Source organism: Sminthopsis crassicaudata, chromosome 3 (genome assembly GCF_048593235.1).
Source record: "Sminthopsis crassicaudata isolate SCR6 chromosome 3, ASM4859323v1, whole genome shotgun sequence".
NCBI classification, from domain to species: domain Eukaryota; kingdom Metazoa; phylum Chordata; class Mammalia; order Dasyuromorphia; family Dasyuridae; genus Sminthopsis; species Sminthopsis crassicaudata.
The window spans coordinates 342000432-342023945 of NC_133619.1; the positions used below are offsets into that span (position 1 = coordinate 342000432).

Consider the following 23514-nt stretch of genomic DNA (forward strand, 5'->3'; position numbering starts at 1 on the left):
AGTTATCTATGGTACCCTTTAGCAAGATATAATTTTCTTCCTTATTTCTTTTCATTAAATCTATTTTTGCTTTTGCTTCCTCTGAGATCAGGATTGCTACCCCTGCTTTTTTTACTTCAGCTGACGCATGATAGATTGTGCTGCAACCCTTTATTTTTATTCTCTATGTATTACTCTGCTTTAAATGTGTTTCTTGTAAACAACAAACTGTAGGATTCTGGCTTTTAATCCAGTCTATCTGCTTCCATTTTATGGGAGAGTTCATCCCATTCATATTCACAGTTAAAATTACTAACTCTGGATTTTGTGCTCCAACCTCCAACCCCTTATTTTTACTCTCTATGTATCACTCTGCTTTAAAGGTGTTTCTTGTAAACAACAAACTGAAGGATTCTGGCTTTTAATCCAGTCTATCTGCTTCCATTTTATGGGAGAGTTCATCCCATTCATATTCACAGTTAGAATTACTAACTCTGGATTTCTATTTCCTGCCATCTTGTTTTCCCCTTCCCCACTCCCCAGTATATTGCTTCTGGCAACCCCCTCCCCTTTTACAGCCCTTCCTCCTTTCTTATGCTTTTCCCCTAATACTTCTCCTGAAAGTTGGTGTCTAAAATCTTTTTTTTTAATTAGGTAGTCCAATAATTCTTAGATTGTCTCTCTTGGATCTGTTTTCCAGATCAGTTGTTTTTATCTTTTCTTCTATTGTTTTTCATTTTTTAAAATTTTGTTTGACAAATTCTTGAAGTCTTATTGAGTCATCCACTTACATTTGTTCAGTTCTAATTTTTAGTGAATTATTTCCTTCAATTAGTTTTTTATCTCTTTTTTCATTTGGCCAACTAAACTTTTAAATGAGGTATTTTGTTCATTGGATTTTGTTTCCATTTCACAAATTCTGTTTTTCAATGAACTGGTTTCTTTTTCAAATCTACTTTGTAGGGAATTACATGCTTTTCCCATTTCATCAAATCTATTTTGTAAGGAATTGTATGATTTTTCCATTTCATTAAATCTGTTTTTAAGGAGTTTTTGTCAAATAATTTTTTTACTAATCCAAACTCTCTTGCAAAGTTCCTATTTCCTCTCCCCATTTTTATTTTAACTCTCTTTTTACATCCTTTTTGAATTCTTCCAAGAAAGCCTTGTGAAATGGGGATCAATTCATATCATCCTTTAAGGCTTCACCTGGAGATGTTTTGCCTTCAGTGTCCTCAGGATTTGAGATCTGTCCCTAAATAGTTCTATTCATAGATATGTTCTCCCTTTCATCTCTAATTTGTTTATTAGCATCTTTAAAATAGTTTTCATGGCACACTAATATCCCATTAATTTCATATACCACCCCTTCTTTAGCCATTCTTCAATTGAAAAACATCCCCTCAGTTTCCGATTTTTTTGCTACCTCAAAGCTTCGGGTATAGATAGTTTAAAATATGTAGATCCTTTTTCTCCCCTTTAATTTCTTTGGCATAGAGACATAATAGTGTTATTAGTGGGTCAAAGAATATGAACAGTTTTATAACCCTTTGGACATAGTTCTAAATTGCTCTTCAGAATGGTTGGATCACTTCATAACTCTACCAACAGTGCATTAGTTGGTGTACCAATTTTTTCTGCTTTCCCTTCAACATTTCTATATTTTAAGATAATCATTTGATTTTTTGTTATTTTGTTATTGGTATGCTCAATTATGATGATAGTTTTCCTAATATTGAAGTAGCTCTATATTTCTGGTATAAATCCCATATGGTCAAAGTATATTTTGTGTTATGATATGTTGCTTTAATTTTCTTGCTAGTATTTTATTTAAAATTTCCCTTGCATCAGTGTTCATTAAGGATATTGTTCTATAGGTATCAGCGCCATGTTTGTATCATGACAGAAATTTGATAGGACTCTTTCTTTGCTTATTTTTCCAAATAATTTATATAGTATTAGAATTTGATAAAATTCCCTTGTAAATCCATCTGGTTCTGGGTTGTTGTTTTGTTTTGTTTTTCTTTCCCCTTAGGGTGCTCATTTATGGCTTGCTTAATTTCTTTTTTCTAAGATAGGATTATTTAAATATTATTTCCTCTTCTGTTAATCTGAGAAATTTATATTTTTGAACTATTCATAAATTTCACATAGATTATCAGATTTATTGGTATGTAGTTGGAACAAAGTAACTCCTAATTACTTTAGTTTTCACGTGCACTCATCCTTTTTAATTTTTGATTCTGGTAATTTGGTTTTCTTCAATTAAACAATGATTTATTTATTTTATTGTGGTTTGTTTTTGTTTTAGGGTGCTTTTTTTTTTTCCATGAAACTAGCTTCCAGTTTAGTATAGTTCACTGTGTGTGTGTGGTTTTTGTTTTGTTTTGTTTTTTGTCTTGTCTTATTAACCTCTCCTTTGACTTTCAGAAATTCCAATTTGGTGTTTGTTTAGGTTTTTAAAATTCTTTTTCCAGGTTGTTTATTTTCACACTTAATTCATCAATTTAAGTATAAATTTTCCCCTAAATACTGTTTTGGCTATAGCCCACAGATCTCAGTATGTTTACTCATTATTGTCAATGTATTTAATGAAACTATTTATTGATTTGCTGGGTAAATGTTCTTGTAATCCTACTCTCTTTGTCTTTTAATCCTAGCTCCTCTGTTCCTTTAGCAGTGAAAACTGCTAAATTTTGTGTCTGTTGAAATGCTATTATTGCTTTTGTAAAAATATATTCTCTCAAGCTACAATAGCAAATTTTGTTGAGATAAGAGAGCTAGATAGTTAAAAGTGAAGCATCTCAAGTATTAGAAAGTCTTATCAATATATTCAACCTCTTATCAACTTTAAAGTAGAGAAAGTAGGGGTTAGAGTATAATTCTAAAGAGTACATGATCAATCAGGACAGTTTGAAGATGAATCATGAGCTTGTTTTCAACACAACTATATTTACCCCTCTCCTCCACAGCTGCTTTCCCCACCTCTTTCCTCTGCTATATAAGCTCCCAGTTTTCCCCTTAGAGCAAGTGCTCTCAGGGGAGTTATACTTTATTAATACAGCACCACAGTAATAGCTCCCTCTACTTCCTCCCAGTATTCTAGCCTTCCTGTCTCTCTTCCCTTCAGATCACCTTGTGACTGTGGCAGGCACCCTGCAAAGGTCCAGCACTACACATCCTGGCATTCCCTTCCCCCTTTTCCATTTGAAGTGGGAAGAGTGAATCAAACAAACAAGATAAGCAGGATGAGATGTGATCTGCATCTCACAGACCATTTTTGCATATGCTGTTTATACATGTATTGGTCAACCTGCCATCTAGGGGAGGAGGTGGGGGGAAAAGAGGGGAAAAGTTGGAACAGAAGGTTTTGTAAAGATCAATGCTAAAAAATTAACCATGCATATATCTTGTAAATAAAACGCTATAATAAAAATATGCTGTTTATATTCATTTTTATTTCTTTAAAATTTATTTTTTATTTTTACCATTTTTTTAAAGTTTCAAATTCTTTTCCTCCTTCCAGTCCCTCTCCTATAAATTGAGAAGGCAAGAGGTGTAATATCAATTATACATATGAAATCATACAAAACATTTTCATATCAGCCAAATCACCAAAAATAGCAAGAAAAATAAGGTAAAAAAATTATACTTCAGTCTGCACTAAGAGTTCATCAGTTCACTTTAGAGATAAATGACATTTTTCGTCAAGTCCTTTGAAATTCTTGGATCACTGTATTAATGAGAGTAGCTAAATCTTTCACAGTTTATCATCAATATAATCTTGTTATTGTGATCAATGATCTGGTTATGCTCACTTCATTCTACATCACTTCATAAAGGTTTTTCCAGATTTTGCTAAAACTATCTCCCTTGTCATTTTTTATAGATCAATAGTATTTCATCTTAATTTTATACTACAACTTGTTCAGCTATTCCCCAATTAAAATGGGCATCATTTCAATTTCTTGTTCTTTGCCAGCACAAAAAGAACAATAAAAAATATTTTTGTACATATAGATTGATTTTTTTTCTCTTTTGTGCTATTGTTACATCAAAGGATATACATGATTTTATAGCCCTTTAGGCATAGTTCCAAATCGTTTGATTCATTCAATCATTCCGAATGATTGGAGTTGTTGACAGCTCTACCAACTGTGTATTAGTGTCCCTATTTTTCTACATCCCCTTCAGCATTTGTCATTTTCCTTTTCTGTCATGTTAGTAAATCTGATAGGTGTGAAATGGTAGCTCAGAGTTGCTTTCATTTATTCATTTATTAATTCAGAGCTTTGATTTTTTTTCTTCTGAAAAGTGCTTTTCCATACCTTTTAACCATTTGTCAATTGGGGAATGGCTCTTATTTTTATAAATTTGAATACTACATATTTGAGAAATGAAACCTTTTTCAAAGAAAAATGCCATAAACATTTTTATATTACTTCATTTTCTGTGGTGCAAAATGTATGATGTGATACAGTACCTGATCCTGTGCCCAGTAGTAGAAAGGGGTCCCTTTTGGTCTCTTTCTGATCATTTACTCAACCCCCTTGCTATCTCTGGTCTGAGAGTTCCAGAAGCTGCTACATTGGTGCTGCCTCTGCAGTCTAGATTGGTTCCCACCCCATTATGACAAATCTTTCCTGCCAACCTCCCAAGTTGTCTGGGCTGGAAAAATATCTTTTCCTGACCTTTTGTTGGCTATTGTCAATCCTGAATTTAATTTGACATGTTATTTTAATGTTGTTTGGAAAAAAATGTTGAGAGCTCAGCTAGGTTGGTGATTCTACTCCACTATCTTACCTGTCCTATATTCATTTTTTAATAAAGTGTATTTTTTAATATTTCCTGTAATGTCTAAGGTTTATCAAAACCATCTTACCATCTTGTGCCCTTAGTAAGTTATGCTATAGAGCTAAAAAATTTAAGATATCTTCAGTTATTATATATTGTATTTTTAGAGTATGTTTATTCTTCTAAACTGTTTCGTTGTGTGAGAATTTTCATGAATCCATAAAATAATGAAAATTTAAAACGAAATATTTTTCAGTTAAATTTCTGTCATTTGAATATGCTCCATGGGGTATTCAAGTAAACTCTTACATTCATTAAAAGATGAATTTCCCTCCCTTACAATTCCCACATGAAAAATTTCAAAAATCAAAGTTTCAAAGCAATGTTTTGAATTGTTTCCCTCCTGAGCTAAATTAAAGAAAAAAGGTAAGAACCATTTCTTATTGATAAATGGTCAAAAATATTAATCGACAGTTTTCAGAAAAAAATCAAAACTATCAATAGTCATATTTTTAAATTGTCATAAATCAGTAATAATTAAAAATGCAAATGAAAACAACTCTTAAAGTACCACTTCATACCTATCAGATAAGTGGTGGGGAAAAAAATCTTAGAAACCAAAGGGATAACCATCAGTTGGGGAACGGCTGAATGTAGTTTTGTTGAAATACTATTGTAACCAATGATGAAGGGAATGATTTTAAAAAAGGCCTGAGAAGGTTTTCATGAGTTGATGTAAAGTGAAGTAGAACTATAAAAACATCATACAGGGTAAAAACAATGTTGTAAAAATAATCACCTGTGAACAACTTAGCTACTCTAATTAATAAAATAATCCATGAGAGTTTCAAATGACTCAAGGAAATATATTACCTACAGAGAGGGAGAGAGAGAGAGAGAGAGAGAGAGAGAGAGAGAGAGAGAGAGAGAGAGAGAGGAGAGAGAGAGAGAGAGAGAGAGAGAGAGAGAGAGAGAGAGAGAGAAAGCTGATGAATTCTGAGTGCATATTAAAGCCTATTTTCTTATTCATTTTTTACAACATGACTAATGTGGAAATGTTTTATATGACTTCATATGTAAAATAGATGCTATATTTCTTGGCTTCTCAGTAGGGAGACAGGTGGAGGAAGGAAGAGAATTTGGAACTGAAAAAAATTTATAATTGTTCCCCTGATCAAAAAAAAAAAAAGGAATGGATATTGCTTTCTATTTTCCTATTTTTAAAAATAAAAATCAATTTCTCCTCATTTTCTTACATCTTTGTATTTCGTTGAAGTGTTCAGCTATATTGGGGTTTTTTTTTCAGTACCTTTTTGAAGATTTTGAGTGTCATATAAACTCTTGCTTTGTGAGAAATTTCCTAAATATATTTGAAAATTAACTATTTTTGAAACCTTTGAAAATGAGCATTTGCAGATAAAAAAATTTCATAATTTCTGTTAAATCTCTAAAAGCAGTTCTGAGATGAACATTCTTATGTCCCTCTAGCCTTCTCTCACAGTTTCCACACTGAGTCACTCATAAAAAAGGACTGTTTTCTGAGCATGCCAATGGTGCTATTCATTCTAAGTGACTTATTTCTGATTCATCCCACTTTATGTACCCTATTATGTACAAAATCCTTAAAATGGTTTTATTCATTTTTTCTTGATAACTTTTAAAGTTAACAATCTTGTCATATATGTGTGTGTGTGTATTTATAATCACTTCTTCCTAACTATTCTTCCTAGCTATTGTCTTAACTATTTTTCATCCTTAACTATCCTCCAAATGTTTCCTGAGTGAGTTCAAACAAATAAGTAGAATCATTTTTAAAATTATCTTTACATAATCTATTTCCCATTATTTCATTTACAATTTTCAAGGATTCATTCTTTTTTCTTCTGAAAGATATAGAAAATAAAATACATAAAATTCTCAGTAAACAACATGTTACTGCATTATACACAAAACAAATTTTGTTTATACAGCATATCAGATACCATACTTAATTTTCAGTTAACTAAGAGTTATATTTATTAGTGTAGTATATGAAATGCCATTGGACAACTCAGGAATACTTGTTAGAGTAATGAAACTTAGAAAAGTTTTGATAGAAATAAAAATCTCAAATTGCTTCTGAATCACTTATGTTTAGGCACAAGAATGGAGCCCCAACTCTCTTAATAGCAGAGAGATAAATGAATCAAGGATAGAAAAAGGAGGGAATAGGAGGTAGAAAATAATAAAAATTTCATTTTATTTTTCACTCATTTCCCTGGAGGTTTCTACTTTTTATATCTATGGCTTAAAAGAACTCAAACTATATTGATATATTATTGGAAAAAAAATTTATTCAACCACTAGCATTCTTTTAGTAATTTTTTTCAAAATTTCCCACAGTTGAATGTATCGGTCAGAGTCGGCTTGGATAACTATGGATAAGGTGATTCAATATAGGCTGAGTAATACTACTGTCAAATGAATTGGGAGTCTAGGATGTGAGGACTAAGTCAGAGCCAATTTATGCCAAATTGTAAATGAGTCAAGGTACTGATGGGACATTGTACTTTCTTTCTCTTTTATGTGCAGTATATAAAAGACCTGAGGGAGAGCTCAGTGTGTTCCTTCTTTGTTGTTATTAGAGAACAAGTGCTGATAAAGGCAAAATGTTTTATTCTTTGGTGGCTATATTTTGCCAACCTGCATTTTTTAAATAAATCTAACTGAATATCTATGTTTGTTTGTTTGTTTTTGCTTTTAGAAAACATAAACATCTTGGCTAAGAATTTAATCTAGTTTTGGAATATCATGGAGTGAATGATTATTGCAGTATTTGATGGTTGGGAGAAGAATGATTGACTTAAACTAAGCAATCGAGTCTGTTTTTATTGGTCATTGCTTAGTTTATTGTATCTATTGGGACTCATGATGGCAGGAAGAAGATATCACATTGGAATCAAAAAGCCAGTGATGCTAAATTCAGGGACCCAGGTGCCATCCTCAATTTGGATACCTGCTGCCATGTGGACTTGGGCTGTCTTTATTTGTAAAGTGAAGGGATTGGATTATATAGTCTTTAAGGTCCCTTTCAGCTTCCAGTGTATGATCTATGATTATCTTCATATAAATTCTTTATCAGAGAAGCCAAGGTATTTATTATCAACACATTTTTTATAATTTAGTGTTTTCTGCTTTTCTTATATAAGAAAATATTTTAAAATAAAAAGGGGTTATTATATAATTGAAATTATAAAACCATTGGCTTATTATGCCATTTCAGTAGAAAATACATGTGGCAGAGATTATGAACACTACTTTGTGCTAAGTATACCTGATATGGCTGCTTACATAGGTGCAAAATTTTCTAGACCAATAGTTAGAGGAACAAAGGGCGGCCAGTGGTAAAACAGAACCACAATATGAGGATTCATATTATAGATAAACATGGCTCTTTTGTGCATTTTAACAATTTCCACAGTTTGATACTTATTACCTAAAATATAATTTGTAGTTTAAAAAAAATCATATCATGTAATTGAATTTAAATTAAATTAATTTAAAATTAAAACATAAGGCCATCTTCTCTGAGTCATTAGGGTACCTATATATACATCCTTGCATGAACAAAATGGCAGTGCAATTCAATCTGTAGAAAAAAGAGGAGAGTCATAAGCTATCTTCAGATATTTGAGGAATCGTTAGATAAATTAGGGTCTAGATCTTTATGACAGAAAAAGCATAAGACTGGCTGAAAGCTGGGAGGCCTGAGTTGTAATTAGTTACCTGTGCTTGGTGATTGTGTTTCATACTTGAAGAGGACTAAAATGACATCAGGATGTTGAAGTCAATGAACAGTGTGTCCAACTGTGGCTGATTAGACCAGTTACAAGCTCAGAATGCTCTACAACAATTGGAGAACAAATAAGTCTTTGTGAACATTTGAGATGAAATTATCTCTAAATTTGTACATCTTACATTTCTTTTGAGCTACTGAAATTCTGCTTTGCTCATAAAGCACAGCACCTTCTTTGATGTTGTCACATTACACTGAATCTCCTATGTCTCACAATTAATTTCAGAGTTCTTCAAAGAGGCCTTCAGAGTATCCTTGTATTGCTTCTTCTGACCACCGTGTAAGCATTTGCCTTGTGTGAGTTCTCCAATTTTTTTCTGGTTATACATGTACATATGTATTTCTTTATAAATCATGCTGAAAGAGAAAAATCAGAACAAAAGGGAAAAACCAAGAGAAAAAAGTAAACATATCATGTGTTGATTAACATTTCAGTCTCCTTAGTTCTCTCTCTGGCTTTAGATGGCGTTTTCTATCCATTGTTTATTGAGATTGCCTTGGATAACTGAACTGATGAGATGAAACAAGTCTTGATATAAGTTGATCATCACTTATTACTTTGTACAATGTTTTCCTGATTCTGCTTGTTTCACTCAGCATCAGTCCATGTAAATCTGTCCAAGCCTTTCTAAAGTCAGGTGGTTCATTATTTTTTATAGAACAATAATATTCTATTACTTTCATATACCACATCACAGCCTTTTTAGGCAGTTGTATATTTGCCATTGGAACATGGCCAGCCCATCAGAGTTGCACTCTCAGTGATAGAGTTTGAATGCTTGGCAGTTTAACTGGAGAAAGGATTTCAGTGTCCAGTACCTTCGTTTGCTAGGTGACTTCAGAATCTTCCTAATACAATTCAGATGAAAGAACTAGTTCAGTTTTCTGGCATGGTGCTGTAGATTGTCCAGATTTCACAGGTATACAATAACAATGAGCACAACAGTTCTGTAAACCTTCAATTTGATAGGCAGTCTAGTACTTCTCTCTTGCACTTTCCTTTGGAGTCTCCCAAAGACTGAATTTCGTCATCTAGATGTATTTCTCAGGAAAGTATTAGTGCCAAGGTAAGTGAACTTATTCACAGCATTCAGAATTTCTCCATTTGTTGTACCTTATGGTTTCCTGTATAGAGGTTGTGGTGCTGGCTGATGGAAAACTTTTTTTTTCTTGGCATTATCTGGCCAAAGTTAGCACAAATAGGAAAGAATTGATCCATACTTTGTTGCATCTCAGCCTCAGAGGCTGCACTGAGCGTACAATCTTCTGCAAACAAAAAGTCATGCATCAAGTCTCTGTTTTGTATTGTCTTTTCCAAGTTAAATAATTTACTGTCAGTGTAGTAGCTGACCTCAGTGCTATTTTTGTCCTCATTGAATGTCCAACAACATTTCTGAAAACATGCTAAAAAGCATGGGAGTGAGCATACGACCCTATTTCATTCCATTGGTGCTAAGGGAAGTACAAGAACGCCATCCATCATCCAGAACCTATGCAAGCATGTCGTCATTAAATTGATGTACAATGCTAATGAAATTTCTGGGCAACCAAATTTTGCCATGATCTTCTACATGTTTTTCTAATTGATGTTTTCAAAGGCCTTGATCAGATCAACAAATGTGTACAGACATTTATTCTGCTTCTGGCATTTCTCCCAGAGTTGTCAGGCAGCAAATATCATATTAACCACTCTTTGGCCCTTTCTGAAGCCACATTCACTCTTGGGTGGGTGACAAAGTTCAGCCAACTAAAGAGGTCTCTGCAAGAATCATGCAAGAATGACAAAGAGAAAGAACCCTCTAAACCCCCATGAATGTCACAAGAAAACCTTTTTCCTTTTCCTCACCAGAGATGGAGCAGAATGTACATATGGTGGGAGCATATGTACTGTCTGATGATGTGGCCTGGTACTTTCCTAAAAGTGGCAATCACATTGTCCTGAGGCTCTTAATCACTTCTTTGGGGAGACGAACTAACTTGTTGACTGGACAACCTTTGCCAGCTTCATAGTGTTCCATTTGTAGTGACCATTCTAGAAGAACATGTATTTTGCTCCAGTTTTGGTTACTGACCTGCCAATTTTATTTCACTAAAGGCTGCTCTTGGATGCAATACCTGCTGAGTTCTCTCACAACATGAACTGTTCATCTTTCAGGTCTTCATGTTGTCCATTAGTATGTGCATGTTCCATGTACTAATGGCGAGTGGAATCCTCTTCTCAAAGCTTTTGTGAGCTTTTTTTGTGTTTCAGCCACAGAGTAAGCAGGCTGGCATTAGGTTGGGCCAAGCAGACAGTTTTCAGGGTATCTTTTTTAAGTCCTTTCTTCATGCCAGGAAGTGAGCAACTTGGTCCGTTAAAAGGCTGCTCAGACGACTGGGGACTGCCATATTGAACTGCTGTTTTCAGTCTAGTGAGATGACGACCCTGGATGAAAGGTTGTAACTCCACCTCTCAGTTTATCTTTACCTGCTGCTTCATCAGTTACCCATTACCACAGGATTTTGAGATAGAAACCAATTGTAAAATGGTGTGGGTGATGTCTTTTGACACACCTATAAATTGGATTTAAGTGAGGCCTAATGAAGCTGTCACCAGTCTCACACTCTCAAAGCCCAGTGGCAAGACAAAAGACAAGACTACTGGCAATGGCTTAGGGTGCAGTAGACCTTGGCTCTTCAGTGTCTAACCAACCTTTAAGCATTCCACAGCAACTACTTCCACTGTTTTCCTGGTCTGTTGGAATAAAATGTTCATATCCACTTAATTCCACCAGGGAGTTCTTCACATGTTTGTGGTATACATTCTTCTAACTCCCCATATAGGATATCCATGCCCAAATATCAGGGTTCCAAATTCTCTGACTTATTATCAGTATATGTTTGATTTGTATATTGGTTGTATAGATATGCATACTCAGGGTCACATAAAAATTTATCAAATGAAAATATGTCATGAGTGGAACAAGTTTAAGAAGCCCTGCTCCAATTCACTGATGGGTTTGAGGCCTATTAGTTTTCTTCAACCTGCTTTAGCTCACCTGCTAAAATGGTTTTATCATGGTGTGCCTGTTGTGCATGTTGCAGCTTCTTGGAGCCATCAGTGAAAATAGTGTGATGTATGGACATCAAAGAAAGAAAGCACCTGAAAAAAAGGGCTTGACCCCTGAACATTTTATATATCCATTTGGCAAATCAATTTACCACTCTCAGCCTAATTTTTTTTTCATCTAAAAAATTAGTGTATTAGTGTATTGGTATAGTTTTTATGGTCTGTTTCCTCCTGTAACTCATTTAACTTTTCCTTTAAGAAGTTGTATTCTATGCCATTTGGTCTATATCTGTTAAATGCTAATATTTCTTCATTCAAAATTAGTTTCCTTGATGATGTCTTTTAATTAGATGTTTTTGCTTTTTGTCTGAAATCATAATTGCTACCTCTGCCTTTTTTGCTTTAGCTAAAGCAAAATAAATTTTTCCTCAACTCCATATTTTAACTCTGTGTGTATGTCTTTCTGTTTCTTGTAAACAACATATTTTTAGATTCTGGTTTCCAATACATCTTACTATCTGCTTCTGTTTCATAGGTAGATTCGTCCCATTCACATTCACATTTATGATTACTAACTGTAGATTTCTCTCTATTCTATTTTCTTCTGTTTATCATTTTCTTTCTCTCTTTTTTTTCTACCCTGTCTCTTCTCAAGTCTGTTTTGCTTTCTAGTATATCAAATTACAAGCTCTCTACTACTTTTATGTGGAAGATCCTTGAGAATTCTTAGTTGTCTATTTTTTCCTGTTAGTATCCCAGTATTTCATACTTGGTAAGCACTAAATAAATGATTTTATTTATTCATGTACTCATTCAACAAAAAAATTTGCCAGAATAAATATAGGCAAAGGAGAAAACTAACTAAAGTGTTGCTTTAGACAATATGATGGTCTGTTTAAAAGTCCCAAAGGATTCTTAAATTTATCAATATTTCTAAATATTGCTCATAAAACTTACTAAGAAAAGATAGAGAACTTGCATTCAATAATTATGCAACAAAATATATAAAATATTTGAGAATCTACAAAAATTTATAGGTGCCACAAGACTGGAAAATAAATATCCTAATTTTTAAAAAAATGTAGTCAGTTAACTAGTACTTACCAAGCATTTACTTTGTGCCCAACAATCTACTAAGCCTTAGAAATATAAAGCCAAAAACAAAACACTAGAATTTTGAGCTTCCTTCAAATTCTAGATGAATTCTAGACTATATTATTAAAAGGACAATTTTCTGAACATTTAAACCTGCATATAGTGATAAATAAGTAGCTTCATCAAGAAGAGATCTCAGTAAACTAATCTTATTTTTCTTTTTGGTATAGTGTAACTGTACTTTATCAAAGCATCTGTCAAAGACTCTCATTTTATTCATGTAGAGAAGATGGAAAGAAGAAAATTTAGATTATGATACAGGTAGGTTCAGAATTGCTTAAAATGACGCTATCCAAGAAGTCATTTAACAGGCGGATCCCAACTTGGAATAATTGATCTTCAGTGGAATGGCTTTGGAATAATTGATCGTCAATGGAATGGCTTTTGGAGGAATTTGGTCCTATCCTATTTAACACTTTTAAATCAGTGACTTGAATAAAACAAATGATTATGTTCACCAATTTGCAGGTGACAAAACTAGAAGAACTGACACATTGAATAATGATCAGAATCCAAAATCATCTGAATATATTAGAATGATGTATCATATCTAATAAGGGGAAATTTAATTCAAAGAAATGTAATATTTTTTCACTAAGATTTAAGACAATTTCAGGAAATATCCACTAAAAGCATAGCTGGATAATATTGCTTGCCAAAAAAAACAACAACAACCCCCCCAAAATTAAGAGCTGAATATTTTAGTGGACTGAAAACAGCATGAGTTGTGACATGGCAAATTTTTAAAAATTAATATTATCCTAAGAGGTGCACTGTGCCCTAAAAGGAGGAATTGATAGTCTTGTTTTATTCTGTCCTGTTCAGATTATACCTCAAGTATTATTTTTAATTCTTTGGATTTTGAGGGACTCCAGCTACCACATTTAGTGAAGATACTTGGGAATGTTCAGAGTGACAACCCAAACATTGAGATGATTGGAGTTAATACTGTGTAAGGATCAAAAGAAGAAAAATGTTAAAATAAATCTAAGGTAAGAGCTAATATGGTTCAGTGAGCAGAAGGCTAGCCTTGGAGTCAGGAAGATCCGATTTTGACTCCTCACTCTGAATTAGACTTAACAACTCAGTGTTCTAAAACGCTCTAATGGCAAAGAAATAGTCAAAAAGAATGCTGGAATATTGAGATAGAGGATCTGGGTTCATTCTTGACACCTTGGGTGAGTTATTTAACACCTTAAGTTTCCACATCTGTAAAGTTGACAGTTGGACTAGACAACTTCTAAGGTCCCTTCTAATTCTAAATCAATAAACTCAGCATTATAGACTCATAGTCTGCATTGTTACCAGGAGCTTCTAAATCCAAAATGCCCATTGAAAAAAAAATCTAAGTTACATATCTGATTATGCCCAGCATTTCTTTCTTTTTGCTTTTTTTTTTTTTTTTTTTTTTTTTTATAACTCAAAAGAGGAGATGAACATTTTCTTCCAACATTTCTTATCACATTCACATCATCAGCCATGCTTTTTGGTCAAATTTAAGTTCAAAATAGTAGTTACTTTATTTCTCTACATTCTTGGGGGATGACTGTTGACAAAGCAAATATATCTTATTCTTATGTTTTAGCAGAGAACTTCAAACCAATGATTAATAATGTTTTCTATTAGCACTATATCTTACCTTTGTGCCAGTAATTAGGAAGCACACTTTACATATTAGCCTCAATAAACATATTGAGTGTTTTTTTTTGTTCTGCCTATAACAGTATCATTTCTGTTTTCTTCTTTATTTCTGTTTTCTTTCTTTCTCAACCCAGTGACGTATGTTTGTTGAGCTTCAAAAATTCATGAGTTTCCTTACAGGTATATACTTTCTTAAGATATGTTTTTCCCCCATCATCATTTTGCTCCCATTTCTGAAAGTGCTGAAAATTGCTGGTTTCTTTATGTCATTCTCTTGCCCCCCAAAAATCAGTGGATCCACATTGCTTCCATGATCAAGTCTAAATTCTTCTTGGTTATCAAGATTATCCCTGATCTGACTCCATACTTCTGAAAGAAGTGGGAGGGGAATGATAGTGAGATCTCTTTGAATAAGATCCTCATTGTTCATATCCAATTGCTTCTTTAGTAACAGTAGGAAGGGGGAACCTACCAATACCTCAAACTCAATATATCTTTCCCCCTAAAGCTATTTCCTCATCTTTACATTCCTATTTCTGTTGATTAGGGCCATCTATAAATAAAGTCACCCATGCTTGAAATCTTGGAGTCATTTCTTATTTTTTAAAAAAGTTTTAAATAGTATTTTATTTTTCCAAATACATGAAAAGATAGTTTTTAATATTCACTTCTGCAAAATTTTGTGTTCCAGATTTTTCTCCCTCTCCTCCCCTCCCCTCTCCCCAAGATAAGAGACAATTAGATAAAAGTTAAACAAGTGCAAATCTTCTGAACATATTTCTATATTTGTCATGCTGCGCAAGAAAAATTAGATCAGAAAGGGGGAAAAAACACTAAAAAGAAAAAAAAAAACAACAGCAACAAAGATAAACATACTATGCTTTGATCCATATTCAGTTTCTATAGTTCTCTCTAGATGTTCTCTTTTCTAGATAGTTCTCTTTTCCATCACAAGTTTATTGGAATTGCCTTTAATCACTTCGTTGTTGAAAAGAGCCAAGTTCATCACAGTTGATCATGATATCATCATCTTGTTACTGTGTAAATGTTCTTTTGATTCTACTTGCTTCATCAGTTCATGTTTCCAGGCTTTTCTGAAATCAGTCTGCTGATCATTTCTTATAGAACAATAATATTCCATAATTTATTCAGCCATTCCCCAGCTGATGAGCATCTACTCAGTTTCCAGTTCTTTGCTACTACAAAAAGGGCTGCTGCAAACATTTTTGCACATTTGGGTCCTTTTCCCTTTTTTTGATCTCTTTGGGATACAGTCCTAGTAGAGTCATTGTTGGATCAAAGGGTATGTACAGTTTTGGGGGAGAGTTTGGAGTCATTTTAGGCCCTCTTTTCTCCTTCCCTTTCCACTTCTAATTTGTTTCTAAATTCTTTTTTTTTAATTAAAGCTTTTTATTTTCAAAACATAGGCATAGGTAATTTTCATCATTCATCCTTATAAAACTTTGTGTTCCAAATTTCTTCCCTCCCTTCCCCTAACTCCCTCCACTAGATGGGAAGTAATTTCAATATATGGAAAACGTACAATTCTTCTGTACATATTTCCACCATGCTGCACAAGAAAAATCAAAAAGTAAAAGAATGAGAAAGAAAATAAAATTCAAGCAAACAAAAGTGAAAATACTATGTTGTAATGCACACTCAGTCCCCACAGTCCTCTCTTTGGATGCAAAAGGCTCTCTCCTGTGGTCACACAAGACCATTGGAACTGGCCTAAACCTCATTTTTGAAGAGAGCCATGTCCTTCAGAATTGATCATCATATAATCTTCTTGTTGCCATGTATAATGATCTCCTAGTCATATTCATTTCACTCAGCATCAGTAGATGTAAGTCTCTCTAAGCCTCTCTGTATTCATCCTGCTAGTCGTTTCTTACAGAACAATAATATTCCATAACATTCATATACCATAGTTTATTCAGCCATTCCCCAGCTGATAGGCATCCACTCAGCTTTCAGTTCCTTACCACAAAAAGGGCTACCACAAACATTTTTGCAGAAAGATCCTTTTCCCTTTTTAAGATCTCTTTAGAGGATACAAACTCAGTAAAGATATTGCTAGATCAAAGGGTATGCGTAGTTTTATAAACCTTTGCGTATAGTTACAAATTGCTCTCCAGAATGGTTGGATCAGTTCACAGTTCCACCAGCAATGTATTAGTGTCCCAGTTTTCCCACGTCCCCATTAACTTTTCCTATTATCTTAGCCAGTCTGAGAGTTGTGTAGTAGTACCTCAGAGTTGTCTTATTTTGCATTTCCTTGATTAATAGTGATTTAGAGCATTTTTTCATATGACAAGAAATGGCTTCAATTTCTTCATCTGAAAATTGTTTGTTCATACCCTTTGACCATTGATCAATTGGAGAATGACTTGTATTTCCAAATTCTAAAGATTTTCTGCAATATTCCCATCTTTCTCCTTTCCATTTCCATCACTATTGCCTTATGGCAACTGCATTAGAACCCTGGATGACTTAGAATCAGCCAGAGTTAGGATAAGCAAAAATCTTTACTCTAGGTCAAGAGTTCTCAAACTACTGCCCCTGGGCCAGATGAGGCCCGCTGGGTTATGGCAAATGGGCTGAGGGTCAGAGACAGAGGGTGAGTTTTTGTTTTCACTATAGTCCGGCCCTCCAACAGTCGGAGGGACAGTGAACCGGCCCCCTATTAAAAAAGGTTGAGGACTACTGCTCTAGGTTTTTAGCGATAGAAATGAAGAGAGTGGACACGTAGGATCTCTGCGACCTCACTGTCTCATCTCTCTCCCAGAAGTGACCTTGGATAGTCTCACTGCACCTCCTAGTCCCTCCCACAATTCTCTATATACACCAAACGGTTGGGCCAGCACAGGATAGTGGGAAAGGCCATTTTCCAAGCATATTTTTATAGAGTATTGTCCAATCATTAAGGTCTGGAGGCAGAAGGCAGAAGATTGTCAGAGAAGAGGTAGGGTCTCATCACCATTATTTCTGCATTTTAGGAGTATGTACATTTTGAGAGTGTCCAGAGTTCAATGTTGTTCTGAAATGGTTGCAGGGTCTTTGAGAGACCGGTTACTACTCTTCAGGGATGTATTTGGGGCTACCAGCCAACACCTAGCCCAAAAGTAGGTCCTACTTCTGAACAACTCATACACATAGAGGCAGCCTCCAGATTTGGAGTCCCACAATCTCAGTTAGAATCCAAACTTTGCCACTCACTAGCTGTGTGGGGTCTTGGGGCACACCATTTCACCTCTTTAAATCTTTCTCACAAAGGAGGGTTAGGTTAGATGACTTCCAAGATTCCCCTCAATCTAAGATTTATGATTCCACAGAGCTCAGAATTGGCCTCCATGAAAACAGTAGGTGTCACATATTTTTGGGAAGAAATCTTATCAGCTAAGGGCTTTTTAAATCCTGCATTCTATCATGAGCAGCCCAAAGTCAAGACTCAGTTTCGCCAATCTCTTGCCTCTCCCTTTAACGCCATGGGTACCCTTCTGCATTCCCTGAGCCTGGCTTCCTTGTACCTGACTCGCTTTGTCCCCTCCCCTCTTTCCAGGCTAATGTACCAGTCTGATGGGGCCAAGGATCTAAGCAAGTATATAGGGAGGTATCCTGAGGATGGATGAGTCTCCCATCTATAAAATGCTTTGAGCTGCTCAAATGAAAGGCACCCAGAAAGTACAAAGTCGTCACTACCTTCTTGTTATTGTTTCTAATGATGTCCAGGATGCCAGTGAGCTGGAGCTCTTGCTTCAAACCCAGAGCAGACACACAAGCTACTAAAGCAGGAGGAATAACTGAGACCTAATCAAGTGCTTGATTGTCTGACCCCAGTGCATTGACTCAAGAGTTTCAGCCCTTTACATCTCCCATTTTCTTTTGTTTTAGAACACAGGTGGTCACACCTTCCCTGACATCTCAGGAAGGGAGATGAAAAGCATCAAAGGGAAGTGGGGATTGCTAGCTGGTTTCTGGGCTGAAGGGTCTTATTATGCACAACCCATCAACATGGGAGGTATTACACAAGCACATAGCAATAAATCACAGGGTATTAGTGATGGCTCTCCCCACAGCCAGGGCAGGCTCAATGTGGTGTAACAAACATGAATTGTACATGCAAGTAGTGATATAACAAACAATATGAATCAACATGGTCTTATAAAAGATTTCTAGAAGTCCTAGAAGGAGGGTATATAAACAAACAGTCACACATATGCCTTCTTCAGCAGCCAAGAGATAGTCCAAAACCAATCTATTGTCCATTGCTTCACGTGTCAGGGAATCCAGTGATCCCCGCAAGTTTTTGCAGTCCTGCAACAATCTTTTTATGTGTTAGGGAATCCATTGATTCCTGAAGATTTTGAAGTCCTGCAACAGTTTTATCAATTCTCAGAAAATCCAATGATTCCTGAGGGTTTTCAAGTCCTACAACAGTCTTATCATGTCTCAGAGAATCCAATAATTCCTGAAGGTTGAGAAATTCTACAGCAGTCTTGTCATGTCTTGTCATGTCTCAAAGAATCCAATGATTCCTGAAGGTTTAGAAGTCCTACAACAGTCTTATCATGTCTCAGAGATTCCAATGATTCCTGAGGGTTTAGAAGTCTTGCAACAGTTTTATCAATTCTCAGAAAATCCAATGATTCCTGAGGGTTTTCAAGTCCTACAATAGTCTTATCATGTCTCAGAGAATCCAATAATTCCTGAAGGTTGAGAAATTCTACAGCAGTCTTGTCATGTCTTGTCATGTCTCAAAGAATCCAATGATTCCTGAAGGTTTAGAAGTCCTACAACAGTCTTATCATGTCTCAGAGATTCCAATGATTCCTGAGGGTTTAGAAGTCTTGCAACAGTTTTATCAATTCTCAGAAAATCCAATGATTCCTGAGGGTTTTCAAGTCCTACAATAGTCTTATCATGTCTCAGAGAATCCAATAATTCCTGAAGGTTGAGAAATTCTACAGCAGTCTTGTCATGTCTTGTCATGTCTCAAAGAATCCAATGATTCCTGAAGGTTTAGAAGTCCTACAACAGTCTTATCATGTCTCAGAGATTCCAATGATTCCTGAGGGTTTAGAAGTCTTGCAACAGTTTTATCAATTCTCAGAAAATCCAATGATCCCTGAGGGTTTAGAAGTCTTACAACAGTCTTATCACGTCTCAAAGATTCCAATGATTCCTGAGGATTTTGAAGTCCAACAATTTTTGATGTCCATGAGTCAAACACCATAACTAACTGCCAGGCTCTTTTAGTGGTCGGCACAGTCAGCAACAGAACCAGCCGATGTTTCTTGGGTCTTCTCTTTCATTTCAAGGGTCTGCTCCATCTGTCTCCGATAGACAAGGCGAATATGGCACATTGGCATCCATCTTGATTCCTTCTCCATCTGTAGAGATACAAGCAAACCCTCTCCCCCAAGCAGTTAACCTAACTGGTCCCTTCCATTCACCACTTTCAGGATCTCTCCATATCACCTGGTGATTATCTAAAGATAATGGAGCTGCTCATACTGGACATTGCCTTTCTGGTGGGTTATAAAACCCATGATTGTAAAAGTAGTAAGCAAAAGTGCAAGGATTCACACCCATTTCTCTAAATCGTGTACTTTACCTATTACAGTTGCTTCCATCTCCCATCTCCATTAGATTGCAAGTTCTTCAGAGTTTGAAGTTATTCTTTTTTTTTTTTTTAATTTAAAATACAAAATAAGAAAAAAAATCAGAAAAAGAAAAGGAAAACAAAACAAAACATAATAATGTCATATGCCCAGCAGAATATCAGGGAGTATTCAAAATATATAAAAATAGATTTAGGGGGCAGCTAGGTGGTGCAGTGGATAGAGCACCAGCCCTGAATTCAGGAGGACCCGAATTCAAATCTGGTCTCAGACACTTAACACTTCCTAGCTGTGTGACCCTGGGCAAGTCACTTAACCCCAGCCTTAGAAAAAGAAAAAAAAAATAGATTTATATTTCAAGAAAGCATATATAATAGAGATTATATATTCACGATTGTCATCTTCTCTTTGCTTCCTTGTAGATTATTCTTTTATTCTCTGTTGTGTACTTTTTACTTTATTCTTTTTTTTTCATCCCCCCAGTTCCCCCAAGCAAGCTACAGTTAAGCATGGATATATTGTACACATGCCCATATATTATATATTTTATATTTATATATAATATTTACATGCACACCCACTTACACACACACACATATATATATATATATATATATTTATATATATACATACATACACCCACATGCATAAAGACACATACACACACACACCCCACACACATATGCATGTATATTATATATACACATATGCATTTTCAAAAATGTGGACATGTATCTATATAGCTGACATATAATGTAGATTTCTCTTGTGATTGAATCTTTAACTTTGACTTTGTCTGAGATAAGTGATTACTAGCTCCTTTCTAAAGAATTCTATTCCTGATCCTTGTTTACACTGTGGATATCTCTTATTTCCTTTCTCTGCTGACTCTTACTACTGTAATTCTAGTCCTTAACTTGCCTTGCTATTACTTAATCTTACCCCACCCATGGATTCCTCCCATATCTTCTCCCTTCTCTTTATCCCTTTCCTATTAATCTATCTTGTCTCATTACCTAAATACACTTACCCTTCTATACCCCACCTTATCTTATTTCTCCTTCTTTTTTCTTTATAGATATAAAGAGTGCTAATATGCATCCTTTATGATTTGTGTGTGTATATGTATACATGTTTCTCTAAATGTTTAACCTATTCCAGATGTGAATAGGTTTTTAGAAGTATCCGCTCTTGGTCTTTCTACACCTCATTTGTGTGGCATAATTACTATTTTTTACCATTTCCTTTATACTTTGGCTTTTTAACCCCAGATCATACACTCTGCTCTGCCCCAATCTTTCTTTTGAACTATTCAGTTACTGATGTCAAATCTTAAATACAGTATGCATTTGCATGTAAAAAATGTAAACCATTTGTCCTTGTACAGTCCCTTGAAATTAATCTTTTATTAATCTCTTATATGTTAAATTTTCTCTTGAGTTCAGATTTGATTGAAACAAAGTTCTGAAAATCTGCAAGTTCATTGAAACTTTTTTTGTTGTTGTTGATCAGTATTATGATTAGTTTTGTTGGATTTGATATTTTTAGTCACAAGCCTAGGTTTTTGTGGTTTTTTGTGTTGTTTTGTTTTGGGGTTTGTTTGTTTTTTTGTGGGTTTTTTTGGATGATAAATGTTATTTCAGGATCTGTGGTCCCATATTGTAGCTATTGATAAATCCTGTACAATTTTAATTGTACTTCAGCATATTTGAATTGGTGGGGGCTTTTGTTTCTTGTAGAAATTTCCTCTTTGAGCTGGGGGTTTTAAAATCTGGTAATAATATTCTTAAGTGGTTTTCCATGTAGGATTTCTTTAAGATGCTGATTGGTAGCTTTTTCCTATTTCTACTTTCCCCTCTTGTTTTTTCACTCCAGGACAATTTTCTTTGATTATTACTTGCATTATTGTGCCAGTGTTCTTTTTTGTTTGTTTGTTTGTTTGGTTTTTTTTTTGTCACAGCTTTCAAGTAGTCCAATTATTCTTATATTTTCTCTTCTTGATCCATTCTTCAAATCTTTTATTTTTCTTATAAAATGTTTCATATTCTGTACTATTTTTCTTTCATTCTTTAGATTTTGTTTTGTTATTTTTTGGTCTCTTATAGCATCACTGGTTTCCCCTTGCCCAATTCTAATTTTCACAGAATTATTTTCTTCTTTAAGACTCTCTCTTTTTCTAGTTAGTTTCTTTTTATTTTTTTTAAGTTTTCTCTCAATTTCTCATTTAACTTTTGAAATCTTTTATGAGTTTGTTAATTCTTTCAGGGTAGGTCACCATTTAACATTACTGTTTGGGGTAGAAGAGGCTTTTTTATTTCACTGTCCTCCTCTGAAGATGAAACCAGGTCTTCCCCCATTTCCATAGTAAATTTCTATTGCTGAGTTTCTTCTTCTTTGACTGTTCATTTTTTTTTAAATGAGAACTATTAGTATAAGCAACTCTAATTCTGGGGTGGAGGGATAAGTTGCCTCTAGCTTCACTTCTGCTCTACCCTCTGGCTGGAACCCTAAGCTAAAAACTCTATTGCCTCTGCAGCCAGGTGCCCCTGCCCAGCTGCTTCAGCATTCACTGGATGTGCTGGTTCTCTCTGGCCTAGCATTGTGTTTCAGCACAGCTAGGCCTGGCCTTCCAAAATCAGCCAAGCTTCCATAGACTTCCTGGTCTCTGACCCCTGACTTCCTATGATATATGGGAGGAGAAACTTCTTATGTTTATGGTTGAGGTTTCCTCCCACTTTATCTAGCCCCAGGGCTCTTTACTTGCTCTTTCTGAAGAGGTAGCTTTGAGCTATTATTTACCCTTCCTACCTCAGTCCTAGAGTCAGTCTTCCAGTCTTTGTGAGTTGTCCCAGAAGGATCCCTGTTCTTAGTTGTTTTTCCCTGGTCTATGTTCCCTGAGGTGCACTTTTGTTTTGTTTGTGAGGGCAATCTGGAGAGCTTGGAATTTTCTGATCTACTCTGCCATCATCTCAGAGTCCTCCCTTGATTCGATTCTTGATATCTTTACTTACTTCCTTATATTCTCCCAAAATATTTATAACCAGTTAGTCTAAGGGTCTGTTACTTACTTCATCTTGCCACATGTTAAAATAGTAATCGGGTTTTTTAGTCATTATTTGGTGTTTTTTAACTTATTCTTCCAGTCCAAACCAAAGTTGATTTGGTTTGTTTTTCTTCAAGGTCACTTAAGCACTGAAGAAGAAAGAAACATTTGTTTGACGGTACCTCCATGCCCTGATTGGACACTGACTACTCTAAGAAGGTCAGCATTCGACAGAATATGAATCAACCTCTGGTCTCCCCCTTGTACAACTCTGCACTCCCATGTTCATTTTCTTTGAGAAGCTTCCTCTTTACTGACACATTTACTATCTCCTCTGTGCTTTACTTTTCAAGTTTTCACTTGGAGTCTCCTAGGAGAAGTTAGCCCCTAGAAT

At 35.0% G+C, this 23514-nt stretch overlaps 1 protein-coding gene across 4 annotated transcripts in view; it reads left to right on the forward strand.

Annotated features, from left to right (window-relative positions):
- The window catches only part of PPP2R3A (protein phosphatase 2 regulatory subunit B''alpha), a 353882-nt gene that overhangs the window by 196692 nt on the left and 133676 nt on the right, over positions 1–23514 (forward strand). Inside the window, exon 2 of one of the 4 annotated variants that reach the window (XM_074301594.1) lies at positions 8835–8905. The exons of 2 other annotated variants lie outside the window; for them this stretch is intronic. The gene's annotated coding sequence lies outside the window, so the exon portion shown is untranslated. Of the gene's footprint in view, positions 1–8834; positions 8906–23257; positions 23340–23514 lie in introns of all 4 variants that reach the window. One more of the 4 variants, XM_074301593.1, reaches the window with a different exon arrangement.